Source organism: Chrysemys picta, chromosome 3, assembly GCF_011386835.1.
Source record: "Chrysemys picta bellii isolate R12L10 chromosome 3, ASM1138683v2, whole genome shotgun sequence".
Lineage (NCBI taxonomy): Eukaryota > Metazoa > Chordata > Testudines > Emydidae > Chrysemys > Chrysemys picta.
Window position 1 is genome coordinate 26,116,288 of NC_088793.1, and position 17,179 is coordinate 26,133,466.

At 43.8% G+C, this 17,179-nt stretch overlaps 1 long non-coding RNA gene across 1 annotated transcript in view; it reads right to left on the reverse strand.

The window, feature by feature from the left end:
• Positions 1 to 5,742: 5,742 nt before the first annotated feature.
• LOC135982181 (uncharacterized) overlaps positions 5,743 to 17,179 on the reverse strand; it is a 45,603-nt gene continuing 34,166 nt past the window's right edge. Inside the window, exon 4 of the long non-coding RNA XR_010599394.1 lies at positions 5,743 to 6,932. This is a non-coding gene — a long non-coding RNA (uncharacterized LOC135982181). The remainder of the gene's footprint in view (positions 6,933 to 17,179) is intronic.

The window sequence follows — 17,179 nt, forward strand, 5'->3', positions numbered from 1 at the left end:
AAACTTGCTCAGCGACTACATTTTTTGGGTAAAAAGTCCCTAGGAGACTATGTTTCTGTCTCTGGGCTGGTGCACTGCTGCCTCACTCTAGGCATCTGGACACCTGTCTCCTGCCTAACCCCAGAGCAATCTATGACCTGGGGGAATAACCACCTATCTCATTTGTGGGACCTGATCCAGTAGGCCGCATGTAAGCAAGCCTACTGAATCAGGTCCCATTCAGAATCGGTCGAGAGCGGGAAAAGATGGTGGTAGTGCCAATGTCCACCTTATAACTTTAGCCCAATGGTTAGAGCACTCGCATGAGATGTGGAGACCCAGGTTCAATTTCCCCATCTGCCTGAGAGAGAGGATTTGAACAGCAGTCTCCTACATCTCAAGAGAGTGCTCTAATGACACAATATGGGATAATATGCTGATGTGGTGCTTGCACAGTCTCTCTTGCTGATCCTGTTCCACTGTGTAGAAATAATTAAAGAGCATTTGTAGTAGGGGGACTGGACTGTGGATCTCCCACCTCCCCAGGGGTACCCTATCCACCAAGCTATAGATAATTCTCTCTTGCTCTCTCTAGCTTAATCACTCCTTAAGGATTTATCCAAAGTGGAACATCTTCAACAGGAGAGATTGAAAAAGATGCACATCAGACTATCCCATAGCTGAGTGGTTAGAGCACGCTCCTGAGAGGTGGAAGAGCCCTGTTCAGATCCTTTCTCCCCATCACACAGAAGGGGAATTGAACCTGACTCTCCCACATCCCAGATGAGTGCTCTAGCCATTGGGCTAAACATCAAATGGTGGGCACCACTCCCACCTTCTTCAGTTGTTTTCTGTAAAGGGAGGCAGGCACCTAACATTCTCGGGAAAAAATGGCCTGGGTGCCCAAGTCCCCATCCTGGAGTTAGGTACTTCCTAGTTATGCATCACAAGCAGAAACAGGTGTTTCCCTGTAGCCTGGACTTAGACATCTGGCTCCATGAGGGGTCAAGGCTTTGCATACACCCATCTCATTGGCATCTCCCATGGGCTAACCTGTGCGGCTCCCTGCCTAGGGGATCCAGTCCTTCCAGATCATTGATTAAAATGACAAATAGCATCAGGCCTGACACCAAGCCCCACATAACCCCACTAGGAACACCCCATTCAGTGATTATTCCACTTTTTAGAGATCTCACTTCTATCTGAACATTCTCTACTCACCATGGTTACAAGAGACACCTGAGAATACTATTGCTGAGAGAAGTTAGCAATTAACTTTTTCTTTTTTTAAATGTGTTTACTTTGTGCACTATTTTGGGCCTGATCCAAAGCCCATTAAAGTCAAAGGCGATCTTTGCATTGACTTCCATTGCCTTTGGAACACGCAGTCTGTGGGAAAATGGAGTGGGTCATTTTAATCTTCCCCTATATCAGGGATCAGTAACCTTTGGCACACAGTCCACCAGGGTAAGCCCCCTGTTGGGCCGGGCCAGTTTGTTTACTTGCCGCATCCGCGGGTTCAGCCGATCACAGCTCCCACTGGCCGCGGTTCACCGCTCCAGGTCAATGGGGGTGGCGGGAAGCGGCACCCAGCATGTCCCTCGGCCCGCGCCTCTTCCCACAGCCCCCAATGGCCTGGGATGGTGAACCGCGGCCAGTGGGAGCCATGATCGGCCGAACCTGCGGATGCGGCAGGTAAACAAACTGGCCTGGTCCACCAGGTGGCTTACCCTGGCAGACTGCGTGCCAAAGGTTGCCGATCCCTACCCTATATAATCAGCCAGTTTCTCCATGACTGAAAAGACTTGAGAACATCAATAGGGGATCAAAACCCCCAAAACTTTATTTTTAAAGAAAATTTGAATAATATTACAGGATCTTATCAACCTCTTTATTTTATCCTTAAGAAGAAATCTACCCTCTTTCTCCCACTAGTCAAAGAAAGGATGAGGAGAGGGACTTAAATGAAATAGAGGAGCTGAGGAAGAACTTGCCAGACCTTTCTTGCTCTGCTCTACATCTTATCTCAAGAACCATTATATTCACTATGAGCATGGGAGAAGGAGAGAACATTTAACAGGTTGACTCCTTTATCAAAGGGATTACTATGAGTAAAACACTTGTGTTGGGTTGAAGGGGGAGTGAATATAATTATTCTTAATCCGGGTAACCCTTTAATCTCAGCTGTTTTGTCATGTCACCTTACTGGCATTGGTGTGATGCATGATGGAAATCCCAGCATCAGGAGATTAAGTGAATTTTGTACTCTGGTTTATTAGAAGCTAGTATGTTCATATAAGTCTTGTCAGGCAGTTTATTTTCTCATAGCAAAGTTACTAAAGTCACTGAAATTTTGAAACTTTTTTTTTGGCTATTTATATAAGACTGTGGGCAAATTACAGACTGTTCAGCTTACGTTTATTAGCCAGTGCAACACCTGTTAGATAACTGGTATGTTCCTTTTGGGATTTCCATAAAAATGTATGAATCTTGTATCAAAGGAAGTGTGTGTGTGTGTGTGCATGTGTGCATGTGCGCATGTATGTGTGTGTGTGTGTGTGTGTGTGTGTGTGTGTGTGTGTGAGAGAGAGAGAGAGAGAGAGAGAGAGAGAAAAGGCGGATTCTTTAGTCAAAACTATAACTATAATTTCTTCGAAATGATAAATTTCAAAAGAAGTCTCTCAAACATAAAGAGAGACTTTATGCTTTAAATTTGAATCCAGTAGGTCATAATTATTGTTGGAAGAGGGGGCAGAGATATTCCCTTTCTCTAATATAAAGAGAGAGAAAAAAAATGTGCACAATTTTGGTGAACATCAAAACCGCTAATCACAATGGATGCCATATTTTATTAACATGCTTTAGATAATGGAATATCCTCCCCTCATTGTATGCAGTAACAACTGATTTGTACTTTGTAAGTTTCCTCATACAATGGTAAGTGTAAATCTAGATAGCTATGGTAGCTCTGCTTTCTTGCTGTAGTCATTTTCCAGTTTGACAAGCTATGAGGGAGCATATAAAGCAGCAAAGGAAATGCAAGACATCTGTAACAAAACCAGTGAACATGCTATTGATTTGTTTCCCTTGCTGGTGTGGTCCTGGCATTGGTCTCTTTCTCTAGAGAAATGAGTTAAAGAAACAAGCCCAGTAGAGAACATGGAATTTTACTTCCATTCATCTTTCTTATTTTGCAAGCACCACATTCTGCAAATCCCATGCCAGCAAAGCTCTTGGATCAGTCCTTGAATTCTTCTGGATCCTTAAGGGAGGAGATGTCAGAGCTGGCCAAGAATCTAAGTGGAAACTGATGACAGAAGCTGACATTAATCAGTTCCACAGTATGTTCTGCCCAGCAGGTTTCTTCCAATAAATCAAAGGGCTTCAAATCTAAAGGGCATTTAACCATTAGAGAGCAACTGTTCACTGTGGTCTGTAGCTGCTAAACATGATGAATTTAATATTTAATTGATTCAAACGTATAACCTCCATGTATATACAGTGCGCATGATATTACATGCTAGCACACTGGACCAGATCCTGAGATGGTGTAAGTCAACGTAGCCCCACCGACATTGCTGGTTTACCCCTCCATCTGAGGAGCTAGCCCACTATGTATACACGAGGTGAATTAAATGATTTTTCCTGACAGTGATATGGAGCAGAAACACCCTCAAAATTTGCAAGATTTCTGTCTTTCTTGGGATAATATCTTTCTCAACAGTGAGCCCAGAAGGACCAAATGACGATGAACAGAGTGAAATCTGACAGGCCAGATTGCTCATCCGTGGGAGTAAGGAGTTCACAGTTATTCACATGAGTGATTCTGTCGACTTCAATGGGACTACTCATACGAGTAACTACTTACCAGTAGGAATAAGGGGTCAACATTCTGGACAAGAACTAGGATATTTCAGCGTGGCTTTTTTGTGCAGGTCGAGGCAGGGGGATGGAAAGAGGGACTGACCTCTGGAAGAACATTTTCACTCTCACCGACATTTGTGGTGTAATGTTGTACCACACAAGCATAACTTGTAAACTAATGGTCGGCCAACTGTGCTGTTTCAGGACATCGAGGCACATGTACACAATTCAGCTTTTTTTTTTTTTTTGGTTTAGTTTAGCATGAAAAATATTTTTTCTGTATCAAAAAGGTATGTGGGGTACAAATGTACCCATAGATTCATAGACTTTAAGGTCAGAAGGGACCATTATGATCATCTGGTCTGACCCCCTGCATGCTGCAGGCCATAAAACCGTCCCTACCCCTTCCCTGGACTCTGCTGCTGAAGTCCCCAATCCTGTTACTAGTGACTTCAATCGGCAGAGACCCTCCTGCTAGAGATCCCTGCCCCATGCTGCGGAGGAAGGCGAAAAACCTCCAGAGGCTCAGCCAATCTGCCCTGGAGGAAAATTCCTTCCCGACCCCAAATATGGCGATCAGTAAGACCCCGAGCATATCTCACCATGCCCACCAAAGCAGCATATTCGTCCCTTGGCTGCCATCAAAAACCAGCCACCACAGAAACACCTAGCAAACTTAGCAGTGGTTACTAACACATTTGCCCCAGTTCAGCTGACCAGAAGAGCTGCCAGCAATGTAGAGAATGCAGTGAATTTGTATGCGCTGACCACTCGATATCAATGCTGTTGTATGAAAATTGCATATAGGCTCACATTGAATAAGACTCCTGCTAGTTCTTTTGATTTGCTAGTTACATATTTTTTTTCTAAAACATTGAAGAATTGTTCTTAGTTGTTCTCAGTCCCCCAAAACACAGTTCATGTAACTTTTTTATGACACTGAATTTTAAACAATTTTTTTGTCCTGAAACATTAAAGAATTGTTCTTGGTTTCTGAATGCATTTGGGGTACAAACTTTACTTCTGTGGGAATTCTGTGCCAAAAAGTTAAAAATTCTGCACACAATATTTTAAAATTCTGCTAAATTCTTCATGTTTTATTTGTCAAAAAACCCACAGTATAATCAAACCAGTTTCATTTATTTTGGTAATTTTATTTCAAAATACCTGTCAGCAAGTATTTCTGTCACAATACAGATAACAAAAGAGATTCAGGAAATGTTTTTTGACAAATAGATTCCTTAATAGGAATATTAATACAGAACTTTTAGTAATAATTCATTTAAACTACAATACAGGTACATGTTTTCTGCATTCCTCAGAAGCAGTGCAAAGGCTTGGAGAAGTCAGGGGAAATGGAAGAGCTGAGGGAGAGGAAAGTATTTGATGGGAAGAAGCCTGGGAGTGAATCTAGAGGGTTGATAGGTGTGAGTGGGAGAAGTATGGGTTTTTTGGGGGGGGGGCGGGATTGTTAGGGAATTGGGGAGTCTCCCCCATGCAAACGCTGGCTGACCCCTAGCTTCTCCCATTCAGTCAGGCACATCTGCCCATCCCCATGTGTCCTTGCACAACCACTCAGTCACCCCTCCCCTATCCCCATGTGTCTCTGCACCCCCCACTACCATTCAGCCCCCACCCCAGTCACCCCCATTAGCTCTTCTGAACCCCAGTCTATGTGACCCTCCAGCAGCCTATGTGCCCTGATCTGTCCATTCTCCCCCCCCTTCACCCCATATCTCCTCACCTGTGGGCAGTACACTGTGAAGAATGCAGTCTCTCTGCAGCTGGCTGAGCTGGTGGCCCTCTGTTCTGGTGCCACAGCAGCCCCTGGTGGGTGAAAGGCATAATTGCAGCACCGCCCCAGCAGAATGTATTTTCTGCGAAGAAAAAAAATATCTGCAGGGGACATGAATTCCGCACATGTGCAGTGGCACAGAATCCCCCCAAGAGTAAAATTTCCCCCCATGATACAGTTAATGTAACTTTTTTCTCAACACTAGGTGAAGGTTGAGATGTGATCCAACAAATGAAAAGTCTCATAACCTATGAAAAGGAACAAATGCGTTTGGTTGCCTGGAGAGGAACTTGCTTTGGCTGTGGATGGTAAATAAATAGTTTGAATGGGTTACAGTTCCTGGTCTTCACAAAATAGCTGTCTTTGGGCTCATAATGATGAAGTGGAGTGATCCGGCTAGGTTGAGTAGCTCTCATTCAAGTATTGTAGTGAAGTATGCACACAGGATAGAATTTTTATAAAAGCACCTAGGAGCCTAATGCTCATTGACTTTAAATAAGACCAAGGGTATGCTTACACTGCAATAAAACACCCGTAACTGGCCCAAGTCAGCTGACTCAGGTTCATGGGGCTTGGGCTGCAGGGCTATAAAATTGCAGTGTAGATGTTAAAGCTTGGGTTGTAGCCTGAGCTCTGGGACCCTGCAAAGGAGGAGGGTCCCAAAGCCTGGGTTCTGGCGTGAGCTCAAATGTCTACACTGCTATTTGACAGTCCCGCAGTCAGAGTCCTGCAAGCCTGAGTCAGCTGAGCCCGGCCATCCATCCATGTTTTTTCTGTAGTATAGATATACCCTGGGGTGCCTCAAAGTGTTCAAGCCACTTTTAAAAAATTGAACTTAAATGCTTCTGAAAACTTTACCCACACAAGCTTGATTTGTCATTACTTTGCTTCTGATGTCCCAATTTATGAGATTGCCACTATCACGGCTAATCCAAGGTTTGAACTGGGGAACCTCCAGAGCTAAAGCCATGAGTTTCTGCAGCTTGAGAAAAAAAAGTTAGGCTCTGTAGCTGGGAGCTGTAATATACTCACATCCTCTGTGGAGTGGGCCAATAGGGGACTGACACAAACACACACACACTCTCTTTCTCATGGGTTGCAGGTCTAAAGTGTTACCTAATCAGAATGGTAACATTTTACAGCCACTTTACACAGGCATAAATGATGGCACAAGATGCAATGGAGAATCAGGCCTCTCCCTGCTGTTGACCAAATGATAGACATGTCCAGAAGTGCACAGGAAAAAAATGTGCTCTCTTCTCCCGCCCTTTCTCTCCACACACTTCTGACGTTCCTTTGTGTTTGGAAAAAGGGAAGGAACAGTTAAAATAAATAAAATTAAAACATGAAGAATAAAGAAGTAAAAAGCCAGAGACATTTGAAAATGGAGATTATACAATGTCTGGTGTAAATACTGAATAAACTTCCCAAAGAAAGCAGCATACCTGAGCCCATGAATGGTTTTTGCTGCAGTCAGTAATGAGATTTTTGAGGTGATGAAATATACTGTAGGTCAATTTATATTTACTAGATTTATAAAGTCAGGCTTTGCTGGAACATATGAACATATGATCCTTCATCTTATGCTCTGCATATTCCATATGCTTCTTGTTCACGTATTCTGTGTTGGCCAAAAACACAGGCTAACTGAACCCTCAAACATGCTAACACACATTTTAACCAAATTAGTCCTGTAGCTTCATTCAGCTTCAAGTGTCATATTGTTGGCTTTAAAAGAGTCAATAACTTAGCACAGGTAGCGTGAGGCATGTTATGCTTATGTAGAGGTGGAAGCAGAGCAGTAGCAGCTTCCCTAAATTAGCCTACTTTAGTTCCCCGTCTGGGGAACAAAATGAGGATGACCATACTTCCTTTGTATAGACTCTAAATTATTCAGGGCAGGAGCTGTCTCTCTCTTTGTGTTTGTACTAGGGCTGCTCAAAAACTTTCCATGAACTTCTTATCAATGGAAAATTGGGTTTCCAACTAAATGGAAATTTGTGTGGAAAGTGTCTGCTTTCCTCAAAATATCTGCCTTAGTGTTTTCCTGGGGTGAGGAACCGGGGGAAACCCAAACATTTGGCCTTAAACTATTTTTTCTTCTTCTTGACAACATATTGAAATGTTCCGTGGCAGGAGGGGCAGCTGCATTTTCTGACCAGGTCTGATTTGAGCAATGGGGCTCCAACATTGTCTGAGGCACTTAGATGTTGCTGCAATACAAACAATTAATAATCCTGCCTATGCCAGGCAAGATTGCTTAGGGGAAGTAGGAAACAAGTGTTTCTTGACTCTGCTCCAAAAAAACAGTAGTGCATGCTCATCCCAGTATCTGCTGTCAATGATAACATGCAAGCAGACAGACTGAGGGCTTGGCCACACCCATATCGCCAAGCCCACTAAACACACCACCTTAGGATCCCAGGGCAACACATGCTTCATTAACCAGGTCCCCAGCTATCCTCAAAAAAAACCATGCTGGGTCTGTATTTTGGATAATCCATATGAGGGAGAAAAGTTTTGCTGTTCTTCTTCCCCACCCCACTACCCTAGCATATGAGTGCACAGCAGGTTGGGATTTTTTCCTTTACATTTCAAAAGAAGAAATGGAAATGCATGCACTGGAACAGCATCTGCAGGTAGTTATACTAGTTAGGATACAAATGAGAAGAGCTAGCATTCCTCATTCTGCAGGGAAACTACTGATTAGCTGCTGGGATCAGGAGATAAATCTGAAAGGAAATTGTTTCTATATTTGGGTGCAGTCAAGGAGGCTCCCCCCCCACTTCCTTCTTCTATAAACACCAGCCCCTAGCCAAGCTCAGAAAAGAAGAGCAGATTGGCTGGATGGTGGGTAAGTTCTTGGTTGGCAGTTCTAGTGGGGAGGCACTGTACTTTGCAATATCTGAACTATGTATTGAGTAGAGCTGGTTGGAATCTTTCAAGTTTTAAATGACATTTTAAGTTCCAACTTGAAGGTTGACTTTTGATTAAACTTCCCCCTCCACCTTTCAAGTTTATTTAACCAGCTCTAATGAGGGAATGCAGCCTATTCCAAACTGACTAGAATACAGGAAGTCTGTACTTGTACCTGCATTATTGTGTGTTATATTACTTTCTGTAGAAACTGTTGCCCTCAAAGGGAATTATAGGATTGCTATTTTTATTCTGCCCTGGCCCCATTACAAAACGTGATGTAAGGGGATTCCCTAGGTGATACAGAGAGCTGGCAGAATGACCCAACCCTGCCCAGCCTTATAGTCTTTGGTACAAGGGGTGCCTCCATAGAACACAGGAATGGTGGATTAGATAATCAGCCCATAGCACATGAAACACTGTATACCTAGAAAAGATAGCTTAGCCTCTCTTAACTTGAATTGCTGATACTGTGTATACTGTAGCAGCTGTTGTCTGTTGACCCACCTGACCTGTTCTTGGAGGATCTATAGTTTTGGGTAAATGACTTTGCTAAGCATGCTTATAGAAATAATAATGGAAGCAATCAAGGCTATAATAGGAAGTAGGAGAACATAAATGACTGGGCTAGCAGGCTTTGTTATAGTTAGAAGTCTGACTTATTGGTGTGGAGCCTAGTGTGAGGGGTGTGGTGATAGTCATGCTAGGCTGGGGTTCTGAGTTAAATTATGACCTGAGGTTATGTCCTCAAGCCTTTATCATTTTATGCCTTCTCATTCTCTCTGGGCAAACAAACTGGTAACCACAAAGGGTACAGTACACAGAATTTTGCAAGGGAGTATGTGGTCATAGGGCTTTAGCGATCAGGTTGCTGTGCAGCATCTAGGCACTTAAATTGTGTTTATGTGTAGGAATCAAGACATGACTGATGTTAATCATGAATATTAATACTTTATGCTTAATTATGGGCAGCTCAAAGACCACATGTGGATTGGGGGGCAGGTATTGACCTTTATTATAATCAGGATAAAATATAGGTATCTATCCACACCTAACCATAAAGAATGGTATAAAATACCCACACCCAGTTCTCATTTTGTGGGTTTGTCTGGTTCTCAAGATGGTGTAAACTGAATCTGGAACTTCCTTCTGATGGGCTCCACTTACTTTCCTTTCTATCTTTGTTCCCAATGGTCTCCATTAAAGAAGTATACACAGTATAAGATTGTAAGTATGAGCAATGTTGGAAACCACTTTATTGTATTTATATTTCTGTATATTGACTCTCTTCTATTTCAATTATAGTCTATTATAATAACTTGTATGTGTTTCTCTATATTTCATCTTCTCAATTAACTCTCAGTAGCTGTCTGAAAAAATAACCTTAATCTGTGATAATGTTGCCCCATCCTCCCCCAAATAAACCTTATAAATGTAATAATTCAAAGGCTCTGCATCTCAGCTTAAGTACCTACCTTCTGATATATATTTCCTGAAGAGATGCAACAATGTAGTAGCTTTTTCTGTACTTCACAGCACAACTGTGTGTGTGTGTTAGTTACTGGGTTATGTTTTACTATTTGCTTCCTATATAGTTTACTATCATATATTGCATGACTGTGTGTGTACCTAGGGTGCACAAGAAACTACTTTGCCACTTAGGAATCAGATGGAAAACATTATATTGAACAAAGGCTGGCACAAAAATTTTCGCTGTGCTGTTCTGGAGCCCATTGTGCTAGAGGCTTCTGAAAGCAAAAGACGTGTGCAGTTGCCACCTTCAATCCAAATACATTGCAGCCACTTAAGCATTTCAACAGTTAACTCTTAGGTGCCTTGCCGACCCATGAAACAACAAACCATGGGTTAGGTGTCTAGGATGCCTCTCCAATGCAGGGAGAGAGAGAGAGGTGCCCAAGAGTGGAATCCACAACAATCAGCATGTTAGAATCATAGAATATCAGGGTTGGAAGGGACCTCAGGAGGTCATCTAGTCCAACCCCCTGCTCAAAGCAGGACCAAGTCCCAACTAAATCATCCCAGCCAGGGTTTTGTCAAGCCTGACCTTAAAAACCTCTAAGGAAGGAGATTCCATCACCTCCATAGGTAACCCATTCCAGTGCTTAACCACCCTCCTAGTGAAAATGTTTTTCCTAATATCCAACCTAAACCTCCCCAAGTGCAACTTGAGACCATTACTCCTTGTTCTGTCATCAGGTACCACTGAGAACAGTCTAGATCCATCCTCTTTGGAACCCCCTCTCAGGTAATTGAAAGCAGCTATCAAATCCTCCCTCATTCTTCTCTTCTGCAGACTAAACAATCCCAGTTCCCTCAGCCTCTCCTCATAAGTCATGTGCTCCAGACCCCTAATCATTTTTGTTGCCCTCCGCTGGACTCTTTCCAATTTTTCCACATCCCTCTTGTAGTGTGGGGCCCAAAACTGGACACAGTACTCCAGATGAGGCCTCACCAATGTCAAGTAGAGGGGAATGATCACATCCCTCGATCTGCTGGCAATGCCTCTACTTATACAGCCCAAAATGCCATTAGTCTTCTTGTCAACAAGGGCACACTGACTCATATCCAGCTTCTCGTCCACTGTAACCCCTAGGTCCTTTTCTGCAGAACTGCTTCCTAGCCATTTGGTCCCTAGTCTGTAACAGTGCATGGGATTCTTCTGTCCTAAGTGCAGGACTCTGCACTTGTCCTTGTTGAACCTCATCAGGTTTCTTTTGACCCAGTCATCTAATTTGTCTAGGTCCCTCTGTATCCTATCCCTATCCTCCAGCGTATCTACCACGCCTCCCAGTTTAGTGTCATCCGCAAACTTGCTGAGAGTGCAGTCCACGCCATCCTCCAGATCATTAATGAAGATACTGAACAAAACCGGCCCCAGGACCGACCCCTGGGGCACTCCACTTGAAACCGGCTGCCAACTAGACATGGAGCCATTGATCGGTACCCGTTGAGCCCGACGATCTAGCCAGCTTTCTATCCACCTTCTAGTCCATTCATCTAGCCCATACTTCTTTAACTTGGTGGCAAGGATACTGTGGGAGACTGTATCAAAAGCTTTGCTAAAGTCAAGGAATAACACATCCCCTCATCCACAGATTCAGTTATCTCCTCATAGAAGGCAGTTGGGTTAGTCAGGCATGACTTGCCCTTGGTGAATCTATGCTGACTGTTCCTGATCGCCTTCCTCTCTAAGTGCTTCAGAATTGATTCTGTTAGGCAGGAAACAGCCTAAGCTTGCCAATAGCAGTTGCTGATGAGTGGTGTATCCTAAGCCGAACCCCTTTCTGGGAGTTTGGCACATAGCTCCAGGCTGGAAGGAGGCACCTCCCTCTTCGGATCCATAGTTGAGAGCCCTCTCCTGGCTGACTCCACTGTGTCTAAACTGTTTCTTGCAAAAACAGCATCTATGCATGCCTCCATCTACACAAAACAATGGAGGAGGGGTGGCAGCTTCCTTTATAACCTTTAGTCCAGTGGTTAGGATATGGGAAACCCCAGTTCAGTTCCCCTCTCTACCTGATGATGAGGAGGAGGAATTTGAACAGGGGATTTCCACTTCTCAGGTAAGTGCCCTGAAACCTCTGTTCAAACTCCTTCGAATCAGGTGGTGGTGGGGAATCGACCTGGGGTCTCTCACATCCTGGGTGAGTACTCTAATCACTGGGCTAAAGATGAGTCAGTCTCTGGCTATTTTGTGTGATGCTCAGTCAGAACATGCCCACTGGATCAGACTCAACAAGCAAAAATCTAGGGACTTGCAGGGTTAGTTGGCAGCTGAGCAGAGTTGTTATGAGGATAACTACATTAGAGACTGCGAGAAGCTCAGATACCCCAACAATGGGTTCATATAAGTAACCTAATTCTAAGCACATGAGTACCTTCAATTGCTTAAAACATGAGGTTAAGTGCTCTGTTGGACGGAGGCCCTCGGCTCGCCATCTTCAAAGCTCTAAAAACTCTACCCTTTTCTCCTTGTCACTGTTGCATGTGACTCTCCATAATTGTGGGTCACTCTTGCACTAGTGTTACCCCATCAACCTAAAGTTCTTCCAGCCACTGATACATTTCATCACTTCAAGTCTCACCTGGTAAACTTTCTCTGTAGCCTATGAGTGACAAGAAATAGGTCATCTGGGTTCTAAACTTTGTTACAAACTTTGTGTGAATTTTGGAAAGCCACTTATTGTCTATTTCCCCCCCCCCCCCAGAAGTGCTCCTAGTGGCTTCACTCATGGTAGCTCCCAATGTATGTGTAAAACTGCCTTTGTAAAGGCTTGGATTATACTTAGCGTAAAACATTTATATAAAAAATTAGGTTGTTACATCCTTCACACTAAGTCCGACTCCTTGATAACAGAAGAAAGTCTCAAATAGTGTTTCATAGTAGCCAGCAAATGAGCATGCAGCAAAATGTAGTCAGATATCATGAAACTTTAACCACAGTATTCAGAGTAACTAGTAAAATAGCATTAGAGACAGTCAAAAAGGGGATATCACAAATTTTGATTCGTTAAATTCAGCCAGCTGCAGGCTAGAGTTGTTAGGAAGTAAGATATCAAGAACATCACACTATTCACAATAAGTACTTCTAAGATAATACCAATTCACCAATTATTATTATGTTACCAACCAAGACCAATCCATAGCATTCAAAATCCTTTAATTACAATATCAGGGAGATAGAGGTGGCAGGAGCAAAAGAACATTTTAGAAGCCTGAGAATTCACAGTAAGGTGCTTACACTTAGGAATGATGAGGATCAGAATCTGGCTCAAATATTTTTAATATGTTTTGACCACACAAAGTGTCATACAAATGCACTGTTTCATGACCATCTAGGACAGGGATCAGCAACGTTTGGCTCGCCAGGGTAAGCACCCTGGTGGGCCGGGCCAGTTTATTTACCTGCTAATGTGGCAGGTTCGGCCGATCGCGGCCCCCACTGGCCGTGGCTCACTGTCCCGGGCCAATGGGGGCTGTGAGAAGCCGCGGCCAGCACATCCCTCGCCCACGCTGCTTCTCGCCGCCCCCATTGGCCCGGGACGGGGAACCGCGGCCAGTGGGGGCCGCGATCAGCCAAACCTGCCATGTCAGCAGGTAAATAAACTGGCCCGGCCCGCCAGGGTAAGCACTCTGGCGAGCCACATGCCAAACGTTACCGACCCCTGATCTAGGAGATGGTTGAGTTTCTCCTGCTGTTGAGCTCAGCTCAGATTTGGGTTAGAAAATGCCTGCAACAACTACATTTCTTTTGGTTCATTAGATGATATTGATGCTTCCTTTAGATCAGGGGTTCTCAAACCAGGGGGCAGGACCCCTCAGGGGGCTGTGAGGTTATTACATGGGGGGTTGCAAGCTGTCAACCTCCACCCCCAAACCCTGCTTTGCCGCCAGCATTTATAATGGTGTTAAATATATAAAAAGTGTTTTAATTTACAAGGGCGGTTGCACTCAGAGACTTGCTATGTGAAAGGGGTCACCAGTAAAAAAGTTTGAGAGCCATTGCTTTAGATGGTATTGGTGCTGCACTTGTTCCAGCAATGCAACTGTAAATTTAGGTACTGTAATTATGACTAAAGCATGTGGGATCAAGCTTCTCAGTCAAACCAGAAACATATCACAGATCAAAATGTTTTCACTCCCCTTGAGTAGAATGAAAGCTTGGTAAGACATTGGCATTTCTATGTGGAAATGTTGAGTCCCAGGAATAGGTTGAAGAGCACATCTAGGAGATTAGGAAAGGGACCCAGGAACTAAAAGGTTTTATACCAGAAAATGAAATGTGAAGGGGGATATTATAGTACTTGCAGCAGCACCTAGGAGACCCCCAGTCATGGGCCAGGTCCCCATTGTGCTAGGTGCTGTACAAATACAAAATAAAAGGACAGTCTCTGCTACAAAGGATAAAATCAAAGAAGAGAAGACAAGTGGATACAGACCCAGACAGGGAGCAAAAGGAAACAAGAAGACAACATTGGTACCCATGATAAGCAGTGGCCTCGGCACACCAACAACTTAACCATTGCCAAGTTTTTTGTGGGTATTACAACAAAGGAGAGTTGAAAGGGGGGATTTGAAGGTGGTCAATAAGGTAGCTTTGCATACATTTATGGGGAGCTCTTCCTAAGCATGTGAAGCAGCATAGAAGAGAGCACAAATCTGATTCTGTATTAAAATAACACAATAAGTGTATATGTAACTTTACAGAGCATAGACTAAAATAGTGCCACCTCTGAAGAGTTTACCTAAGAAAAACCATAGAAAATAAACACACAATGACTCTTCAGATAATGGAAGTCTTAGAATCATTAGTAGTGAGGGGACCAATGCAGGAAAATTCCATTCGGATCAGATTATTGTAGCAATTGATTTGAGAACAGGCCAGGGTGTTTTCTGGTTTTTACTTGGAGAGGATAGTGAGGAAGGAAAAGTTTGCAGCACTGTCCACCTTTCTGTTTTTCTCGCTACTCTCTTCAGGAAGTTGAAGAGAAACTGGTATTTCTCCTTGATTCTTACAGCAATGGCATTTAATGCTCATGTGGTAGAGATCCCTAGCTGGCCAATCATTTTAAGGTGTTAGGTGGATCAATTTTCACCACACTACCTACAAGTAACTTTTTGTGGGGAACTGTTCCAGGACTCATTAGAATATGCTTAAGCCTTGATCCAGCCCTATAACTGAACCCCAAGCAGGTCAGAAAACTGTCCCTCTTAAAATGTAAACCTCTGGTTAGTAGGTGTGGCCCAATCCACACAAGATGTGAATCTGGTACAGCCTGATAGCTGTAGAGGGTATCGGGGTAGCCGTGTTAGTCTGTATCTACAAAACAACGAGGAGTCTGGTGGCACCTTAAAGACTAACAGATTTATTTGGGCATAAGCTTTCATGGGTAAAAACTTCACTTCTTCAGATGCAACAAGCCCCAGTGTTGGTTAAGATGGTGGCTGTTTCATAACTGGGGACTTATCCAGCATTCAAACTGCTGTGGGCCTCATTCTCAGGATGAAATTTCTGTGTCCAGAGGTAGGCTGTATCCCGCTGCTCAATGTGAGTTAAGTATTCATCTCTGTTTCTCATGCAGAAAGGAAAAATCTGTTATAGTTTCCAGGTATAAATCCTGGCTTTTTAACTCAAGCTATAAAGACCCATGCATTCAGTTCTGGAAACTTCTGATTCATTCCCTGGTTTGAGTCAGTTAGTTACACAAACAGTACCCAGTTAATCTGGTAGTTTCTCTTCCAGATCTGAGTGATGCTACAGACCTTCAAAAGTTATGGCATCATCTGAGCTTGATGCAAAACTTGCTTTATTATGTTTTGATACCCAAGGTTCAAAGTGAAACTCTGACTACATTAAGCCATGGAGCCTGAAACCAAAAAAAAGTATACATGGATCCTTGCTAAGCAAGCCCCTTTTGTTTTAGAGAAGTCCTAATTAAAAAAAAAACACACAGCCATGAATTTCTGAATATTTCATACTTTGACTTACTGAATTTATGCGAGTTCCATGACTGCCATTTTTAAGAGCTCATTTTTTGCCTCCACATGCTGAACCAAACCCTGAAGTTCTTGCTGTGTTTTTACTCCGTTCTGACCAGCCCGTCTGTTACTGAAGTCAAAGGGAGTTTTGGATGAACATGGACTGAGTAAAAACTGAATCAGGGCTTTAGGCCTTGGTCCCTTGATTTTAATTTAGCTTTAGGCTTGGGAGCCTGACAGACTTGGAGGATTCTCTCTCCATACATGCATACACTATACTCCTGATTATCTGGATAGCATGGGGGATGCAGATTTTATTTGGATAACTGGGAGTTCAGATAATCAAGAGGGCAGGAGCCATTCAGCAACGTTTGGCTCGCCAGGGTAAGCACCCTGGTGGGCCGGGCCAGTTTATTTACCTGCTAATGTGGCAGGTTCGGCCGATCGCGGCCCCCACTGGCCGTGGCTCACTGTCCCGGGCCAATGGGGGCTGTGAGAAGCCGCGGCCAGCACATCCCTCGCCCACGCTGCTTCTCGCCGCCCCCATTGGCCCGGGACGGGGAACCGCGGCCAGTGGGGGCCGCGATCAGCCAAACCTGCCATGTCAGCAGGTAAATAAACTGGCCCGGCCCGCCAGGGTAAGCACTCTGGCGAGCCACATGCCAAACGTTACCGACCCCTGATCTAGGAGATGGTTGAGTTTCTCCTGCTGTTGAGCTCAGCTCAGATTTGGGTTAGAAAATGCCTGCAACAACTACATTTCTTTTGGTTCATTAGATGATATTGATGCTTCCTTTAGATCAGGGGTTCTCAAACCAGGGGGCAGGACCCCTCAGGGGGCTGTGAGGTTATTACATGGGGGGTTGCAAGCTGTCAACCTCCACCCCCAAACCCTGCTTTGCCGCCAGCATTTATAATGGTGTTAAATATATAAAAAGTGTTTTAATTTACAAGGGCGGTTGCACTCAGAGACTTGCTATGTGAAAGGGGTCACCAGTAAAAAAGTTTGAGAGCCATTGCTTTAGATGGTATTGGTGCTGCACTTGTTCCAGCAATGCAACTGTAAATTTAGGTACTGTAATTATGACTAAAGCATGTGGGATCAAGCTTCTCAGTCAAACCAGA